We start from the raw sequence: 21,069 nt of genomic DNA on the forward strand, positions 1-21,069 counted from the left end.
GCTGAACATTATTGACATCTAGAGCTTGGGAACCAACTCATGTACATTAGGGCAGGTCACCTTCACGCCTTTGCATCTCAGCCTCAGCTCCTCAGACCCCTCTCTGTGGCAGAGGCTGATTTTAGCTCTTTGAGCATCATGTTCAGCCCAATGCCATAACACAAATAATGATAGGATGAATTTCCTCAATTCAAATTGCCCAACATCTTATTTTCCTTTGCTTTAATAGTGGCTGTGGCAATGATCAGGACATTCGTCACTTCACAATTTGAGCAAAGGCATACCTGAGCTCTCTAGGGAGTTGCTTCCCTTCCATATTCTGTTACAAACTCAGCATTACTCTTAACTGAGCATTTTAATTCGGGGTTTTTTTTGTTGTTTTTGTTTGTTTGTTTGTTTGTTTTGTTTTGTCTTTGTTTTTGTTTTGGTTTGTTTTTTATTATAAAGAATAGGGAAGAATTTTAGAAGATTGGGTAGAATCACATTCCATGAGTAATGATACTAATGATGAGTATCATCAGGCAGGGACCTGCAGTTGGATTTAGCACCCTGGCTTGCTTAAGATTGTCAAATGACTTCAAGCACCAGAATTAGTTGTGGTAATATATCCATAACATTGTATTTCCATTTGTTGGTAATGCTTTTTTGGTTTATTCTTTCTTTTCCATTTTTCTGTGGATATGCAGGATGTTTATTATCCAGTGAAGCTTAATTGTTAGAGAACTAAGCATTAAGAACATGGCCGAACTGATGTGGAGCAGAGCAGGGCGCAGCTATGCCCTAACCAGTGTGCTTGGAACATCTCAAGAATAGGAGTCTTTGTATTGTACCACAAATGTCTCTGTGAGAGGAATAAGGACCTAATGGAATTGTGAACCAAATGAAATGAGCATTATTAACAAACTATTTACCAAAGGCAAACCTTTGCCAATTCAGTTATTTTACATGAAAACTTTGAGTTGCCTAGAATGTGAAGGAACAATGTGATCCGCCTGGACACTTTACTTGTCTCGAGCCTGAAAGGATGTCTCTAGTCCACAAATGATCAAGATTAGTATTTGCATTGCTTTCATGAAAGGTTACCTGTAGAGTGCCTCGTATTCATTGTGAAATTTATTTCCTGATGAATCCAATTTACATTAATGCGAGCTCATTAAAAGATAATTATTGTGTTGAGAAGAGGACCACAGCATACATCAATAGAACATCTGTAATTGTTTTAGTTGTGTGATAAAGAGATAACTCCGAGTTCAGCTTTTCATAATGCCACTCTGATAAATGTCAAAACTGGATTCTTATTTTAACAGCTATGGCAAAACTTAATTACTGTGATAATTATTATCAAGAAGCAGATGCCTCTTACCAGCTCACCTTGTCTCCATTAGCATAATATAGAAATCTTCAGTGTTTTAGCAGTATGAATTTTACTACCAGTCATAAATGTTGAAACATTTGGATCAGCTGAGTTTTGCTCAGAGAAAAATGACATTTTTAAAGTCAGCATTTAGAAGACACTATTAAAGAGTGATCCAGTTGTGACACTGTCCTCTATGGCTTCCCAGCATAGATAAATTTTGACTGGATTTAGTGAAGATATTAAGTAGAAATTCTGTTCTTAATTTGGTGAATCTGCTCCATGTTTGGGAGCATATAATGCAACTTTGGTTCTCTTAGCTGCCCCTCTGCTTGACATGGTGTAATAACAATCAGTGGATACTTGCATTTGTGTAACCATATGCCTTCATGTTCCAAGCACTTCATAGCATTAACTTACTAATCATCAGTGTGGGTTAAAAAGATGCACTGTACAACAGAGTTCATGCTTCTTAGCTCTGGCAGCTCAATAATTTCTTTTTGGTGCATGCAAGCAAATGTTTGATCACACTGTGGAAAGAATAAAGAAAATGAGCTAGTCGGGAAGAAGCAGGAGGGTGGATGAAGAATACAGTCTGGTGCTGGAAACAGTCTCTGCATGTCTTGTGTTGTGGAGACTCTGTGTCTCATGGAAGGCTTAATTCTGTTACCTGTCACCAAGTACGTAGCAGTTGGCCAATAGAAAATATGCTGGCAGGTAACGCCATGTGTACCACATTTTTGGGATAGAAAAGCTCATTCTTTACTGTGGATTTTTTTTCTGTCTCTCTTTTTATATCAACTTATGCAGGGTTTCTGTTAACTTCCGAAAGCACTGGATTGTGTCTAAACTGGCGAGGTTCAACACTGGTCTGCTGATGTTGCTGCTTATGTTGCTACACCTGTCACAAAGCTGAGCTGTAGAATTAAACATGCCTGTAGATACTTAGAATGGCAAGAGTTTGCCCTTCCACAAACAAGGCTTCCCATGAGGTTTTAAGGCCTGAATTTATAAACCAGTGCATAGTCTGTAGCAATGTAAAATTGTATGGAATCACCAAGGGTGAAAAAGACCTCCAACCTTCCACTATTTTCACAGGTGGAAGCAAAACTGAAATAATATACAGGAAAAATACTTAATGACCCCTTTGTGAGTCAGAAAACCAAAAGAGCAATGAATAAAGAGTAAACACGCTCACAAGAAGTATTATAAGTGTCCAGAACAAACAGGAATAAGTGAGAAAAGAAAAGAAATAACCACTTGTTGGAAAGTATATACTTTAAATTCTCATTCCCAAGAGATTCCTTTCTAATTTCGACTATGACAAAGTACGTATACTTGTAAGGATGTTTTTTTCCCCTCAAACTGCACTCAGCTGTTGGAAGAACATCCTCACCAAGATCCGAGTCACACGTTTAGATGTGGTATAGCTGTGACAGTCAACCACCTTGATTAAAATCTCTAATTTAAAATTAAAGATCTATTTTTTTTTATATTATCCTTTCAGCTAGATAACTGTTGAGGTTCTTTGTAAAGCGTATCTAATACAGTTCTCAGTGTGTTTCGGATAGCTCTTAGGTATTCCAATTATGCAGTGAATTCCAGTTAGTAATGATGTTTGGCACATTAGCACCTTTCATCTGAAGATACAGAAGAAATATAAAAACAATACTTAGATTGCAGAGCAGGCCTCTGATAGGCAGACCAGGGCATAAAATGTGGGACATTATTCACTTTTCACAGCAGGTCAGCCACTTCTCTTTAAATGCTAGGCTCTCAGATCATTTCCTGTACAATAGGCACAAAGCCAGTTTTAACATTGTATTTTTATGATACTGCAAAGCAAAAACCACCTCCCACTGCTTCTTGCATTTCACAGAGGTGGGAATATGACTGTGATAAAGCTCCAACTCAGAAGTTCATCCATATTTAGAAGACTGTTTAGCACATCCTAGGCCAAGTTTACATATGCATATGATTAAAGCAAAGCAAATGCTGTAAGGCCGTGCTGAATTAGCATGAGGGAACATCCAGTCCTATGACATGATCTAAAAGACTTCAACAGGGTGAGCTTGGAATGATCCGCAGTCCTGTGGCTGCCCCAGCTGAGTGCCTCCATGCTCCCATTCTGTCCCATGGCTTTGTTTTCCATGTTGTTTTCCAAAAGGTGTCTCCCATAGATGTCCCAGAGACGCACAGTATCATCTTAGTAGAATCACTACAGATAATGGTGTTGTCATGAATCCACCAGTGCAGATCTCTGAGGTGGTAATGAATGCCGGCCTGAAATAGTTTGCAGTTGCTTTCCAATGTTTTCTATGTAAGATTTGCTATCTTAAGCCTTTGCGTGAATAGGAGGAAGTACTGTATATTATATGAAAGGCTGGGACTCTTCAGTTCCATCCTGTAGTTTTCAAGGATATCACCACAACATGTATGGTAAAGCGCATATACACATCCATGTAAAGTCAGGTGGAAGTAAATATAATCTGTGTGTGCAGCTGAAATAGTGAATACATTGTTTTGAGGTGAACAACACGTATCTGAAATATCCCATCACATCCAGATTTTTTCTGAAGTTAAACTTAGAATCTCTCCTAGGAAAAGAGAAAATTGATTTGCTTAGTGAATTGCTCACAGGAAAAGCTGATGTGGAAAGGTAAGGTAATTACAAAGAGTGGGAAACAATTGGGCCCAGCCCTCAGGATTTTTTAAGTGACTGCTCCATTCAGAGCCTCTGACTTGTGTAGTAATGTAGGTGTCTATTCCCCTGTCACTGTGAGGATATCGTATGCATAAAGACATGATCACTGTATTGAGCATACACTGTAATGTCTGAAAAATAGATCTATAAATTCTTTCTTCTCTTTCTTACTGGGTTTACCAAGCTGCCTCTGGGATGCTCATTGATAAACATATTCATAAAACTGCTTCAATTTAAACAGAAATGCAAGATACAGAGAAAAATCCAGCTTTGGGTTGTGGCTGAGCAACACCGGTAAAATTAGTCAGTGGCTCAGATCCCTAAGTGGTGTAAATTAGCACTTTCAACCCCACGTGGAGTTTTGTCAATTTACACCTGCTTGTTTTGTTTGCAGCATTGCAAGTGACAGCTGAGTTTGGCCTGTCCTGCTTGAACAAATACAAAAAGGACAGAACAAAGTATTCTTCACCATCGCTGTACAGATAATCTTTTGTAGTGATAGAAGTGCTGCTGTTTTATTAAGTGCCATTTCCACTCAGTCCAACAACTTTTCTTGAGCCGACAGAGAAGTGATACAAACAGACCCTCAGTGGATGTCAATGGATAAGTTCTTAAACCATAAACCTGTAGCTCTCCACCTGTAGCTCTTCTCCTGTAGAATGCAGCATTGCTTACTAGGAGCTGAGCCTAGCAGAACTGCCATGAGAAGCACCTGAAATGTGCAGTGATGTGATACAGGCTGGAATTTTTCCAGTGGGGAAGTCCCTGTACTTTCTTTAAAGGTTATTTTACTGTGCCAGCTCAGGTTTGTTGTGCTCTTTGGTATTTCTGTTAGAAAATAATTGGTGTACTCTGCAGATCTGTGATTTATAAAATCTCAATTTTATGCTTTTAAATCCATTGCCATATAAAATATCAATCTGTCCACTTATTTCTCTCAGAATGTAACAATTGCCAAGCAAATAACAATGACTGATAGAAAACCAGACCCACTTGAATTGAATTGGCCTAGCTGAAAAACTCAGTTGATTGAAAAAGTTTAAAGCCATGTCATCCTGTCACCTTTAGCTGTCACAGTGCTCCCTCTTCTCCCTTCATTTTCCTTGCATCTTAAAAACCAGCCACTCCTTGACAGAAGACAGCAAGAACCCAGGGGCAGGAGCAGGGCCAATAGTTCAACTGCAGTGCGTGGGGTCGGCAAAGCCCCCAATTCTGCTGCTTTGGAGCAGGCTGCCCAGGAGTCTCTGCCTGAGAGAGACTTGGCAGAGCTTGAATCAGCAAGTAGCAGCATCAGGGCTGTTTGTAGCAAGGATTGAACCCTGTGTTGTCCTCATCATCGATTTGTGATTGGAAAAAAAAATGAGCAGAGTTTGATAGGCAACCTCTGACATGAAAGAGTGCAGCAAGGATCATCCAGAAAGGGAAGAAAAAGAAAGCAGAATGGTTTGACTACCTGTGGTGTGTCATATACACATGAATGGATGATGAAGAGTAAGAAACTGTGTTTCTTATTGTAATTGTCCTCTGCACTCCTTCTTTTAGAGGAGAGGATAGTAAAGAAGTTTTATTACACATAAAATTAGTTTCAGTAAGTGCTACCATTAGTTGGATAATAAAAAGAATTGCCTGAATGTTGCAAAAGAATTGCTTTTTAAAATGTCAGTTAATTGCTTAAAGACTCCAGCTTGTATCCAGCTATTTCATCTTTGCAATAATGACAACTCCAGCAATGGAGTGAAAGACTTCATGCCTTTCTTTCTGTTCCCTGTGAAGGAACGCAGAGAGCAGAGCCTCTCACATCCTGCAGCAGCTTTTGGTACTGGTGCATCTGGAGCCTTGGCCCCTCTCCATCCCTAGGACAGGCTGACAAAACAACTCACTGAACATGTTCACCATGGAGTGCTCAGCAGCACTCGGCCCTGTGTCACCTGGACTCCCCAGCAGGGATGTTGCCAAAGATTATTACAAGCATGGATTAAAAACAGTCTTCCTTGGATCCATGGGGAGAGTACATACACCCTCAATTAGTGTTTAAAGCCATTTCAGCTGACACTTACTTCTGTGAAGTCGGAGATGAACTGTTCACGAGCAAGCAGACACATGGAGGTGGGATGAGGGACAGGCAGGGGCTAGGCAATGATTCACACCAACTAGGAAGGCTTACATTTTGAATCCTCTTTAAAACATGTTTTTTACTCCTTCGGACCTGACCCTGCAATGCTGTTTATAGTACGGAACTGCCGCCTGAAAAGCAGCTGGTCATATTAAGTCAGAACATTAAACTAACAGATTGTAACATTTCATTGCCGTTGTGCCATTTGTGGAAAACTGAGCCTGTGTTGTTAGTGGGGACAGTCTCCGCTAGGCTGGCATTCCATTCCTCCAAGCCCTGAAGACCTGACTCTGTTAGTTTTGGCTGGCTCCAGCTCCATGGTTGTTTTTATGTCCGTTCTCCATGCTCAGTGTGTCTAATAACTTAAACCCAGTTCACGAAAGCCTGCAAACACATGCTTAAAGTTAATCGTATGCTCTGCTGAATAGAAATAGTTTTAAGCGAGTTTAAGTCTAAACATATGGGTAAGCGTCTGCCTGGAATAAGTGCTGTCGTTATGATCAACTTTGGAGAAGCCTTTCAGTTGTGCATACAGTTCCTGAGCATCTCCAAGCAGAGCACTGCTTTTTGGGTGCAGCAGATCCCAGTGACATAGACAGTAGGCTTTCTGGTTTTATTCACAACCTAAACCATCATCAGTAGCACGGAACTATGTCACTGTATCTCACATGTCCATTTAGCCCTCAGGAGTCCTGCTTGCTTTATTAGCATGAAGTGAATTTTGCTTTGCTTTTATACAGTGACACTGTCTTGGCATGCAAGCACTCCATGTACTGTATAGGAAAACAGTACATTCCATCAAAACCTGTCATTTCTGTCCTGTTCTTCTTGGATGAAATGTGTGTTGATTCAGATGTCAAGATTAGTTCCCATTTTATTGAAAAGTGATAAGAACGCATATCAAATAGGTTGAATTTTTTCCAGCAAAAATGCCACCTCTAGGCTGTGGCCAGACTCCGCATGAGGTTTTAATGGGGAGCTCAGGGAATTAATTACATATGTAAAAATTGTCAACAGGAGTGAGAACTCATGTCCATCACCAATAATGTAACCTGTGGTTGACGAGAAGTCATTGCTTGGGGACACATCCACCACTGATTTTTTATATGTGATCCCATTGACTTCAGCGGGAATTCATTTGAAGCACGATAGTGGAATATGGCACCCTTATCATTGTTCCTTAAGAGGCTTTAGCTACCCTGCTAAATAAAGCAGATGATCTGAAGGCTTTATATGAAGTGGTTCTGAGATGAAAGCAAGAGTGGTATAGAAAAGCCAGGTATGAATTAAGCAGGTCATGTGTAGTGCGTGAATATAAACCCTTCACCTTGTACCACCAAATTGTCTCATTCAGATAGATTTGCAGAAAAGAAATATTTTACTTAAGATTTGCCGAGCTAAAATTTATGTTCTTGAGACAGTTTTCTGTATCCTGGTAAATGCAAATGTAGATTTTATTTAGGTGTGCTAAGGGTCCTTCTGAATAAAGATCAGAGGAGTTTTAAACACCACAAAGCAAATCAAGCTCTCCAGGTATTGTTGTGCTTTGAATATGCAAAATATCATGGATGTAAGGGCTTTTAGCCAGGAGTTTACTGGTCTCCAAGCTAGTGTGTTGTTCAGGCCATTGAGAATCAACAATTTCTCTTTCCACAGTGCAGGAGGTTCACATTTCTAATTCATAGTGCAGGTGGAAATGACATTGCTGGTCAAAGGCCGGTTCTCCCAGCACAGGTGTTTTGAAGAGATGAAGGCAGGGATGTCTGTAGGCTGCTTCGAGGGCAAAGGTAGTGCTGTGGGTTGATCTGAGGTATGGCAGCACTTCTCAACTGCAAGGTTTGGGGCAGTACTGGGGAGGTCACTGAACAGGCCATCACTGTTTTTCTATTCTAATTTTTATTTTATGGCATGGAGTTATATTCTTTTCCATTCTCAAAGTATAAGTGTGTGCTAGTTACTCAGTTAGAGGTGCTGGTGTTAACATCCTTAAAACAGGAGTTACATTCATTGCAAACAATTCTCTGTTACTCATAAATAAAATATACACACTCTGCTCCTCCCCAGGAACAATTTTGATGCTGTGATAAATTCGTATTTATGAGCAAAGCAAAATGCTATTAAGTTCCTCTTGTAATGAAGGGAGAATTCTGTGGGTTCATTGCTTCTTTGTTAAATACTAAACCCTGTAAAGGGATTTGTAAGATGTCTGGGAGGGATAACTAGACGAGATAGAGAGGAAAAAAGGGGAAAGGAAGGAATGGTTGAATGGTACAGATGAGAGCAGTGCTCACAGGCAATTCCCTCTGGTTTATATTCTGATCACACTTCAGTGTTACTCTGGAGTAATGCCTTGAAGCTAATGGTTTGTAGACAATATAGCATTGGTCTGGAGAGAAAAGGAAGTATTACACATTTGTAAAAGTGGAGGGGGAATCTGACCTCAAGTAGAGATGTGAACAAAAGATAACTGGGGGAGAAAACCCTAAACGTCTCAAAGTCCATTATGAATCTCTATCTCTACATGTGATCACTGTACAAACCAACACAAATAAAGCACATTTAAGCTGCTTAGCTACACCGTGGTTAGTGGTATGGGTGAAACAGGACACAGCTTTCCGCAGGTTGCTCCCTGAGTGCTCTGACAGACAATGCTGAGTTTGCTGGTGCCTCACCTGCAGTGCCACCACTATCCTCTGCAGAACCAGCACAGATACATCCAATGAGTTGCAGCACAGACATTTGACATATTGAAAGCCAGCAATACTACAGCTTTTAATCTTAGCATCACTTCTTGAAATAAGATTGAAGTTCCTGATATCACTGTAAGAACTTTTGAAGATTTTCTTCTGCAATTTATATATGTGATGGAGATGAAGCAGTAACACAGTCATCTGCACATCAAGATTTCTGTTTCTGTGAATTGGGAGGGTCTGCAGTTTCACTGGTGTGGCCCACTTAAAAACTGCTAACATCTGAAGTCACTACTCACCTCGTAGTGTACTTTCCAGAACATCAGGTGATCCCATGATGTTGTTTCCTAAAGGAATGGAAAACACTTAGAAAAGATCTCGACTAAATTACTGTAAGGACCATTTGTAATATGTTTGAAAAGCGTTTAGAAGAATCACATCCTTGGTGCATATCAAAATGATGCTTTTTTGAAGCTCTCAAGCTGTTGCTAAATTTTTACAATCAAAAAGCCATTCCATCCAGAACATATTGTCAGTTAATGCAAACAGGATTTTTTAAAAGCTATTACATTCTTTGCTTCTCAGAACAAGGAAACAATAAAGTGAATGCAATCTCATCAGCTCACACTTGTGACCTCGTGTGGAGTGCTGGTACTTCACAAGACTTGCTGTAGAGCCGTCAATAAGTTACGTATGACTCAGGGTTTCTGTTGTGACACAAGCCTCTCTGGAAAGCAGTTTCTGCTTGGGACTTCAGGGGGACCGTGATTCTAATTAAGGGACAATAGGCAGGAGCAGCTCCAGAAGCTTTAAACAGGGTCATGATATCCTTTTGATCAACTAATAGAAACATATTAGAATGTTAAAAGCCCATTTCAAAGCAGCACTGGAAAAGAATAATCAACACTTTGAGCGCCTGAGATCAAATAAGCAATTGTTTCGCAGAAATTCTTGATCAAAGTGGCAGTAGTTACTTGACTGGTGAATCAACAGACTGCAAGAGGCTGACATCAGGATCTGAAATTCAGAGACATGTCTCAGCTTCAGACACAATGCTGACAGTTAGCTGCTCTGCGCTATAGATGAGGATACCTCCCTCTTCTCAGCACTATAGGAAACAACAGAAGTATTTTCCTACTTGTGTTCCAGATGCAGAGAGAAAAAAGGATGTTACCAAGAGGAAAATGCAATATGCTGACCATCTGGTGAGGCACTTGCAGGCAGGGTGTGATCTCAGCTACAGGAATGGAGCACCCACATCTTTCTTAACTGCACTGCCAAGCAGCAGTTGAGACACAGAAAAGATTTGCCTGTAAGAGCTGCATTGAGATAACCATTACACTTGAGAGAATTAGCGTATCTGAGGACAGACTTCAACCTGACTTTCTGTTTCTTTTGCACTTGGGTTACATTGCACAGTGTAGCAATAAGCAATGACATCACAGGCTAATTATTATGAACTTGAGACCTGTGATTAAAATGAAATATTTCAGAAAGTTGCGAGTTTAGCCCTGTTATAAGTGAAAAGTATTATCAACTGATTAAAGTATGGAATTATTATACTGGAAAATTAAGACATAAAATATCTCTCCAGTTTAATAACTGGGTTCTGAAGAAATGCTTGGCAGCTTTCTTTCTGATTTTCTGTTCTCATTTGCTGCTTACAACACACCTAGGATTGTATGAGTTTGCATTTACTGCCTTCTCTTCTGTTGGGCAGACTTACAGAGAAATCTGCAATTACGTGTCCTTGTTCCAGTCCAGTGAGTGGTGTTGCCCCTACTGATAGAAGAGTCCTCTGTAATAAATTGATTGGCATTAAACACTGGAATATTTATCCATACCACACTTTATTAAGCTCTGTTACATAAAACTTCTTTTATTCCTGTGATGAGCAATATTTACATCTTGTTCATTTCTGAACATACAGAAGGTGCTCAGTCAAACTATTTGAGTCTCATATGGATATATATACAATAGCCTGTCATCTTCTTGTACATTTCTTTCTTTGCTCCTCAAGAGAGTCTGTCTGAGGAGACCTTCCTACTCATGGTGGCGAAGCGTATCTGAGGTCAGTCTGGGACATTTGTCCATAGCCTGGGGACAAGAGGGCTTATGAGAGGCAGAGCCTTGGGGACAGATGCATCTCTAGCACAGCTCAGGCAGGGACTGAGGGCTCAGGGGTGGGAACATGGCAGCACTCATGTGGTATGGCCAGGAATTTCAGCAGTCATGGTGTATGGACCCAAGTTTCACTTTTGGTTACCAAATGTAACTTCTTCTCCAATTTGGCATTTTATCTATCCCATGCCAGCATCCTTTGGCAACCTTCCCTAGAGAGATGAAATGGGTCAAATTTGGAACAAACCACAAATGCCAGATTTTCTGCTTTGATTGTACAATGCAGAGGATGCATTTGCCCTGTATATTTTTGTTGGTTGTGTAACAAACTCATGTTTAGAGGGGAGCAGTCCATGTTTCTCTTAGGCACAGCATATACGTTTTTGATACATTATTGAATATATCCACCAGGTAGCCAAGTTGAACAGCATTCATCCTAAAGGCTCAAAAAATAGTTTATTGCAAGTGCAGTTTCTACTTATTATGCAAGTCATCTTTTGCAAGCAAAAGTGAAGAGTGGGAGAGCTGGAGATGCAGTCCCATGTGTTGATGGATTGATTACTTCAGGAATTAATTGAAGTTTTCTAAAAAAGCTTTGGGTAGATTTGTACAGGTCATTTGGATCTGTGCCTCTCAGCTACAAACATGCTGAGGATTATGACACCCCAATGAGTTCTCTTCTGGATTCTTCTTATCTTGTTTTCACTTCGGACTGCATCATACTTGAATTTAGTAAGAGCATGTGATAACTGTGAAGTTATCACAATGAATTTAACAGGTCCTGTGTATCAGTTACATACCTGTCACCAAGAGTAGGTGGGCTAAGACATCTGGAACAGTGCACACAAAGAAATCAAGAGCTTAGTTGGATGTTACAGCCACGGCATACAGGAAAATGAAGGTTTTTCTTGTTTTCCTTCCTTGGGCAGCTGCCCAAATGTTGCATCTCTGAGTTACAAGAGGGAGTTCGGTTTGGCTCCTGTACAGATTCCACATTCACTGAACTGCTTTCTTCATTTAGTTAACGGTCTTTCTGAGCAACACTGGGTTGCATTCATCTTTATTATGCAGTAATGGGAATCACTGCAAGGGAAGCCTTGATCGTGAGCTCTGCGTAAAATTGCAGCTTGCAGATTCTCTAAGCCTACAAGCTATTAGTACAATAAACTTGTAATTGATACATAGGTATAAGTCTTCCCCAAAAGCCGGGAGTGATGAATTTAATAAAATGCCTTTATCCTTAGAGCTGCAAAGTTGTGATGTTACCCCTTCATTTAGAAGAAGAAAATCTGTATCGCTGCTCCTGACAATTACTGGAATTGTTAATATACTATGAGAAGTAATTCAGCATCAGGACAATTTCTGAGGCAAAAGCAGGCAAATTTAAATCATTCTACTGTGCTAATATTACAGTTGTATTTTGAAACAATCAAATCTGATAATGTTAATGCAAAACTAAAGCAGGTTGTTACTTTTAATACTACTTGCGAAAAAGCTGGTATCCAATGCTAATGTGTGAATATTTAGACAATTACAAACAATGACATAAAGAAGCTGCTGAAAGACGAGCTTAATAAAATGTAGAAACATGTTCAGTGTGATACAATATAGTTGTAAACAAAAAAATGTTCTGAATGGCTTTCTAGAAGTAATGTAAGTGCCTGGTATGAGGCAACGTGGAGTAACACACTGCAGTCAATACGTGCCATTGACTGCGTAACTGTGGGCAGTATCATTCATGTCGTTTTCTTTCTAAGAAAAATAGGAACTCTTCAAGTATATGCAAAATATTTATCTGTTGCCTCCAAGGCATCTTTTGACTGTGTTTCTAGAATATTAAGACTAACTAATCTTGTATGTAGTAAATGTTTTTCCTTCGTAGTGGGTAAGAGAAGTACAGTCTGTCTAGAGATGTATATATTTGATGAACTACAGCAGTAATTATTTGATTGATTTAGCTATCAGGTAGGTTACAATAATCATAAAACAATTCAAAACATAGCAGAGCATTTGAAATCATACAAATGAGACATTGATTTGTGGTCGTTGCTGGATTTACCTTTGTTTATGTACTATTGTGGTCCGTAGTTATCAGAGTTGCTGCAAATCAACCATTCTGTAGTAGTTTTCCAGGAAAGGCTCTTAGTTTGTAACCAAGCAGAAAATAAAAGGAGCATCCTGCATCCCTAAAACAAGCAAAGGAAGAAACAAAATCTACAGAAAGGGCTAGAGTAAAAATAATGAATTTTAAAGGACGGATCAGCATAGGGCAAGAATGGAAACACCTCACAGCCATCAGTTCAGAATGGCTGTCATGCTGGTCTGTATTGCACAGCTCAAATTTGGTTTGGAAGGGTTTGGAAAACAAGTGCTTCTTTTTCATGCTTTTTATATGCTTCCTCACCTACGGATGTCTATAAATATGCATATACATGCCTCCATGCAAGCATGTCTTGTTGCAGACATTAGTGATGTTTGTGAATGTTGGGATAAATGCTGGCTTCTGACACGGCTGTATGTGAGGCTGCCACATGATTCTGAAAGTGTCATTTGTAAGTGCAGTTATCTGAGATTTCATTGCAGTGTTTCATATAGTCCATATGCAGTGGCATAGGAACAGGGACCCTTTTCAGGATCATTAGCATAAATAGAGACTTTGCGATTATGGCTTCCCCATGCTCCCTTCCTTCTGATATTATGCACATCTTTTACTTTCAGTGGGGGAAACTGATCTCTTTCAGAGAATTTAGAAGCACCAGATGAGGACTCAGGGGCTCCTCTTCTCCTCAACATCAGCAGACACCAAGTGGCCATAATGTGGTTCTTGGATGATTCATTTTCTACAGCTCCTCTTTTTTTTTTCTGTCACAAAAGATATATTTTTTTAATAGGACACACATTAACAATCAGATACTTTTATCCTTTCTCACTAGAGCCCAAAGTCCTTTCTCCTACACATAATATTCTTTTCCTGTTTCAACTTGATAATCAGTGTAGGCAGTTTTATTAGTTAGGATACCTAATTCATCATAAAAAGAGTCAGACCACCTCTCCAGTGTGTGAATGCATGGAAGACCTGATTCAGGGAAGACATAAGGTATGTTAAGTGTTTCATAGGCATCAGGTTTTCTTTGTGCCAGCATTGATGACTTAAATGCAGGGAGAGCTATGGGAGGCCATGGTGGGTACAAAAGCAGCATAAAGCCTTTTTTGTGCTAGATCCCAAAAGCTTGCCTGTAAAAATATTTCCTAAGGCAGCACTCCATCACTGCTCATATTAAATATTTTAAATCAATGTGTAATCTGGTAAGTCTTATTCACCCAGATATATTTGCATAAATGAGAACTGGTCCTGCTAGCCAGTACTGGTCAGTTGAAGGATACCTGTTCTTATTTGTCATTCTCTATTACTGTAACCATGTTACAGAGGATAATGAAGGGCAAGTTACAGCAATTAGTTGGTGGCAGCACAAATGATAAGCACAGCACTATTACTTTCATATACTGCACTGTGCAATGCAGCTTATTGATTTAACGGCTGCTTTCCTTTTTTCCCTTTCACTCTCTAGTAAAAAACAACACTGAGATTTATGTGAGCAGTACTGTTTTGGAATACAGATCAGGTTGGAGGAACACTGGTATGAATCTTTGGAAGCTTGCTATTTAAAAAAGACCAGTCTAGGTTAATTCGTAAAGTGCTTTACAAAATAGGATAAATGCCGTGTGTTCCACAGTAGGACTCCTTGGCTTTTTTCCTCACACCTGACTGCCTATTAATCTGCCTTTTAACTGTGCCTGCATGAAGCCACACATGGCTGGAGCCACCAGCAATGTATCTCTCTCCAGGCCTCCCCGAACTGGGTCACGTTCCTGCTATTGGTTAGCATTAGATGATTCCCTTTGAGATAACCAAGGCACACCATGGTGCTGTCTATTGTCATGTTCTGGCACTGAGATTTTATAACAGATTATGGGCAATCTGTCATTCCAGGCTGTTCAAGGATATACCAGAAATTAGACACATGTTGCTCTCTCACACTGAGAAGTCTGAACAACAACAACAAAAAGCATCTTTCCCCATTTATTATCCGATTATTATCGCCTATTAAATTGTGATAAGTAAAGCATGAAGTGTACCTTAAATCAGAAGCCTCAGCAATGTGTGGTGTTCGTCATTACCAAAATGTTAATGTCAGTGGAGGATGATATCAGTTATTTTGGGTTGGCTTTGATACGCAGTGGTTCCACAGGCGGCTGGGAGGCTGAAGCTCCATCTGGGAAGAGGCCTTTGGCTGGGCCTTGGAGCGCATCTCAGCAGCCATTACTTTCAGGGTGGAAGCCAAATGGCTGGGGGATGAAGCTGCATTTAGGTTAGCTTGTAATGAATGTTTCCCGATGTAATATTGCACATTTGCTTCCTCTTTTTCTGAGAACCTGTAAGGATGTTGTTGATTTCATGGGGATTTTAAATTCAGTCTAACCCACAGCCTTTGTACACAAGCAGGTCCCACTCAGAGGTGGCCGTCTTTAACTCAACCTAAGTGCTGCTGAAGTTTCCTTAATGCAAAGGAGGCCATTAATTCTGATCAAAAGGAGGAACTGTGCTTTGAACTCCTTTGCTGAATTTCCCAGAGGATCAGATCCAACAGCCACTGACATAGCAGGAATGTTTGCACTGGCTTCAGGAAGTTTTTTATTTCATCCAGAAGATATCTCGTGTCTGACAATGTGTGTACATCTGAACAGTTCAGGTCAGACTAGACCATATACATTTGCCGTGTATTAATACGGTGAACATACATTTTATACTTCATTTGTCTACTTTACTAATTTTAAATGCGTATATATATGTGTGTGTCATGTAGTTTTTTATATTGTGTATATTTGTGTGTATTCGTATATGTATGTATTTGCCTGTGTGTGTAGTTGACAGTACTCATGGTTGTGCATCCTCAGTTACCTGTGGTTGTGAAAATACGTACAGATAGAGAGATGGCTAGAGATTATTGTCTTATTTACACCCTTTTCCTTTGAGGCATTTCCTAAACCAGAAGCCCACGGTGCCATTCAGTGGCTATTCCTGCTTTCCCTGGATTGTTCCTCTTCCTTCTATCCAGAAGAGGTTTCTGATTTCTGTTAACATTTGGGCCGCTTCGCAAACATGAATCTGAGAGCTGCCTTCTGGTCACAGTGCAGAATTACATATGCTGTCTCTCCAGCACAATTTCAGTCTGGCTCAGTGCTTCTCTCTTGGTGAAACCCCCCCAGAATGCCCCCACTCTCCTCATTGCCTGTGCTTGACAGCAATGGCTGTCTCCTCCTTAAAACCAGTCTTGGTCTCCTTCCCTTTTCCACCTACAAATAATCTTATTTATGAATGTGTCAGCCTACACATAATCTCATTGCGAGAAACAAATTCAGCTCGTCTGTCTGTCTGGATAGCTCACTGTATCCATGTTCAGACCAGAAGTGTTTACATCCTCCCCTCCTCACTCGCTGGGCCCTGCCTGCTGCTCCACCGGGTTGGAGGGACACCACCACCATGCTGTGTGCCGCCCCAGCACGATCTGCTCTGCTTTGCTTTGGTCTTCTGTCTGTTCACATCTAGGTGGTGACAAAGTTTTTTGAGATTCTTTTGGCAGAGAATCCCCCAGATGTCTGTTCCTTCCCTTCTGATGCTGAATAATGCAATTTAGTGAATTGCAGACAGAGGACTTAGCGGGATGTGGCTTTTATTGTGGTTGTCTCTGATAAATAGACATCATCTGCCAGGGAACGTGTTTAATATTTCCACCTAATACTGTATGTTAAAAAGAGAATTGTGTTGGGTATTTAATTCTGAAAAACAAGCCCTGGGATGATAAATGCTGTGAAAAACATCTCCAGTCACTGCGCTGCTGAATGTTTTCTAATTTGTCTTGATTTTGTATCAGTGCTTCCAATTACCATTACAAAGACAGAACACCAATGTTGATATGATTAAAAGACATGTAAGCAAATTAAGAATTGAATACATATTTTAGAGTTTAGAATAAAAAGTCCAAATAATCTATAAAAGCCATTAAGGAAACCTATTTTTTTGTTATTTAAAAAAAACATGGTGACAACAGCTGAGCGAGGACTTACAAGCTGGTGTTTCACATGGGGGCAGAGGTGTCAGGGAGCAATTCATCCTGGGACAAGGAATCCTTGCCTGAAACTGGTTTAGATTATTTCTCTTGCTATATGTTGGGTAGGGTAGTCATTGGATGATGCCTCAGCTCTTGGTTGGAGAAGAAAGCAACCTCATAACGCTGCACTTTCATGCCCTCTGGCAAGTTGTGGAAGTAATGAGCCAAAAGGCCTCAAGATTTTTACTGCAGCAGGGAGGAAGCAGGGGTCAAATCTGCACCAGAAGACCTCTGAGTCTGTAACTCTTCTGTGGGCAAAGCTGCGGGGATTTCTGCTTGATTAAGGATTGCATGACTTTAACAGGCACAGCATTCACTCTGCATCTCAATGCGGTGATCTGACATGTAAGAAAAAGCCATGTAGTAGCAAAATCCCACTTTCTCGCTGTTATTGGCTATATACTTACAGTACACAAGCCAAGTCTGTAAATGGATTATATCTTTTTACTATCAAAAACAATTTTAGGAACTTCACCAGCATTGTTTGGAGGCTCCATGATCAATAAATGTCAGCTTTTGAAATGCTTTGCCAGTTTAGGGCATTGGAAATAAAATGTCAGCTTCAGATCTCTTTTACTTTTCATAACAAATGGGTTCATTTTGGTATGCCTTGCATTTCTGTCCCTTCATCTGACTGAGAGAAGTGGATTTCTCACTGTTACCTGCTGTTGGGTCGACTTGAATTCCAAAATACTTTCAAAGCTTTGTAGTTACGTTTGTCTTGAGCACAACACAATGGGATCCAGTGGGGTTCTGTACACACGCAGAGCAATGCTTGGTCTGGATTTGCTTGCATTAGCTGTTCACAGCACCAAGCTAATTGCACCTTTCCCTGCGTGAGCATCTTTACGAGTGTTCAGCTTTGGAGCAGATAGTTTGTGAAATCAAATCCAACAGTTCGTGTGTATTTTCAAACCTTTTGTGTTTTGACCACTAAGAATGGTAAAAATTGACTGCACATTGCATTGTATGTTCACAACGGATGTGTGCTTGTAATTACAACATGCATAATAATTACCCTGGTTATGCAGTTCAGAGGGGAATTATGTGTTAAATGGCCACCTGAGTACTCTATGGCCAGATTAAAGAAATAACCATCCAAGTCTACAGGTGAGCTTATCTCCACTTAAAAACAAACAACAGAGATCTGAGGTTTCCTTTTTAAAACGTGTTCTACTTTTCATAGCTGCAGTGAAATGAATCCATTCAAATTCATCTTGGTTTAGAAGTTTGTGTTTTGTTGTACTACTAACTTCTGAAAAAAGGGACCTAAACATCCAGGAGACAAAGCAAGTACAGCTTTAACCTTGAAGCTTAATCACTGTTAGTCAGGAAGACCAAAGAACTGGCTTTGCTTGACCCCTAGACAAGATCCATAATAAAGGGCACCAGAAGGGTACTGAAGCAACTGAACTGAGTTGAGGAAAGCACTTACACTTTAAAAAAGCAATTTGAAGACCTACAGAGTCACTAAGAAGTTTGCTCTCAGCATTCTTTACAAGACTAAGGACTGGACATACACAGAAAACAGCCCACAGCTGTGCTCAGCACACTGATTACTGCCTGAGTGCTAAACCAGAGCATTTCTATATATATTTATAATCAAACGAAATTTACATAGCACCTGTCATAGAAAGTATTATAGCACTTTTCTTCGGTGACAGAAAGATGCTCCAAGAACAGACGTTATGCGATGCTGAGAAGTGTATGCATCGAGCAGCATCCAGATTCCTAGCAACTTCTGCACTCGTAATATAACTGTGCTGAGAACCGTAGCAATATTCCAAAGCTAGGTTGCAAGTTCTCCTCTTCAGTAACAGCTGAGAAGCTGCATAAAAAACAATGGAGCAGGAGCCTGCTGCTGCTGCAGCGAGTTAAGCTGGCTGTCACAACATGGCAAAGATCAACTCACAGTGCTGTGAAAGCTGGGTCCCCAGTGCAGTGATATACTCATTTTCCCAGAAAACAAGAGAGCTAACTGGCGATAACGGATTTTTATCCTTGCTGCAAGAAGCCTTAGCAGGATTGCTTTCCCATTACTGTTTTGAACATCAGTACATGTTCAGGAATGGGTTGATCTTAAAGCATACTTGTAGTTCCCTAAAACATATCCACTACTTCTGTTATTTTGCAGGCAGCTTTTGCTGAGACAAATAAGTGCAGCACGTACTGCAACTCGGTGTAGCTATTTTTCCCCAAAAAACTGTTAAGAAATTCTTTCTTTGTACTTAAGGATTTGTGACACCTATGAAATGTAGCACTTGCATTGTGTTCTCAGTAAGCTAATGAATTGAGTGTGCATTGCTGTCTGCTGGAATCTGCCTCTGAGATTTCCAATTCAGTTTTGCTTGATATCTTTGTTGTGGGAGTTTTAAACCATCAGCAAAGATATGCTACCAGACTTCACATTGTGACAGTAGTTTGAACCCCAGCTTCCTTACACGATGGGAACGGGTGCTGGATATGTTCAGTAGCTGTTCTCTCTCCGCAGAGCAGGAGTGGAATTAAGTTTGTCCTCAGCTCTCACAGGAACATGTTGGGGTGAGCAAAAACTGCTGCCAAAAGAAAAAAGAGCATGTAAAATACGTAACTGTAGGCAAATAATAAAAAGAGCGCTAGTCATCTGTGTAGAACATATACAGCTCTTAATTAAATCAGGTTTCATTGAAATTAAAATAAAAGGCATGCTTTAACGAATACATTCTATCATCAGCTAGGATGAAATTTCCCAAAGTGGGAGCAGCTTGTGCAAGGGAGATGTTAGATCAGATATTTTGTGGGGCAGAAGCTGTCATCGACTGTGTGTTTGTACTGCATATAAGGGCAATGGACAGATGATAGATCTCTGTTCTGGCATCTGGATGCATCCCAGCTCTTCTGCTTCCCTGCTGGGTGACCTTGGGCAAATCACATCTCCTTCATTGTCTCGGTCTCGCTGTTTGCAGAATGGGTGCTATTTTGCAAATCTCTTGAGTAAGTGCCCTTGCTGGTAGCAATATTTAAGAAAAAGGATTATTATAACAATAATGCATGATTTGGGGGCCGCTTTATTCCTCACTATGGGGCTCAGACAAAATTTATCTGATATACAGACTTGTGCTGAATTTCTGCTCAGAAGTGAATCTTATCCAGGATCAATACAGCCATTCCCCAGTCCTGTGGTTTTTATGAGTTCTACAGCGTAAAAAAATCAGGCCCTTCCACAACAGAGGCTCTGTGCCTGTGCCAGAACTGTTAAGCATTGGGAATTGGACAAATACTAAATCATTTTTTTTCCAATGTTTTCCACCGCTTCTGCAACTATTAGTGAAATTACAGTCTTGCTAATAACAGTAGGACATCCTGGCAGTATTAAAGGTGTGTGTGCTCTGTAAGCAAATACAGGTCTGTATGAGAAATGTGCAGGCCTTCACCTGTTGTTAACTTGACAGCTCCAACGGGCTCATACGGTGTTTTTTAAAATGCACAGAAAGTGGCATTTTTCAAGTTACAATTCTTGTTTTCCATAACGTGTATCAATAGCAGGCATTTACAAATTCTGTCATAATGTTCTTTTTGGGTGGAAATTGAATTTTCAGGGGGGAAAAAATGACACTTTTGGTTAAAAAATATTGACATTGTTTAAAAAAAAAGAAATAAAAATCTTCAGTCAAAAGCTGCAGGTTTTTTCTTGCAGTAAAGATTGGCATTTTCAATTGAAAAGGAAAGAGGAAAATAATTTTTGTACAGTAGATTTGTTGATATTTCCAACTGCCTATAAATGCCGTTGAAGGACAGCATAAAAAGCTGCTGAAGTGCCTTCTGCTTTGGTCTGAGATGGCTGCTCAGGTGAGAGCAACGCAAGGCACCCAGGTGTGCTCCATGTATGTGTGACCCACTGGTTGGAGGGGTTTGGTTGCAGATCTGCTCTTCCCTTT

At 40.2% G+C, this 21,069-nt stretch overlaps 1 protein-coding gene across 5 annotated transcripts in view; it reads left to right on the plus strand.

The window, feature by feature from the left end:
* Window positions 1-21,069, plus strand: part of MEGF11 (multiple EGF like domains 11) — a 243,397-nt gene that overhangs the window by 108,129 nt on the left and 114,199 nt on the right. The window lies entirely within an intron of this gene.

The sequence above is a fragment of the Excalfactoria chinensis genome, chromosome 10 (assembly GCF_039878825.1).
Source record: "Excalfactoria chinensis isolate bCotChi1 chromosome 10, bCotChi1.hap2, whole genome shotgun sequence".
Taxonomy (NCBI): domain Eukaryota; kingdom Metazoa; phylum Chordata; class Aves; order Galliformes; family Phasianidae; genus Excalfactoria; species Excalfactoria chinensis.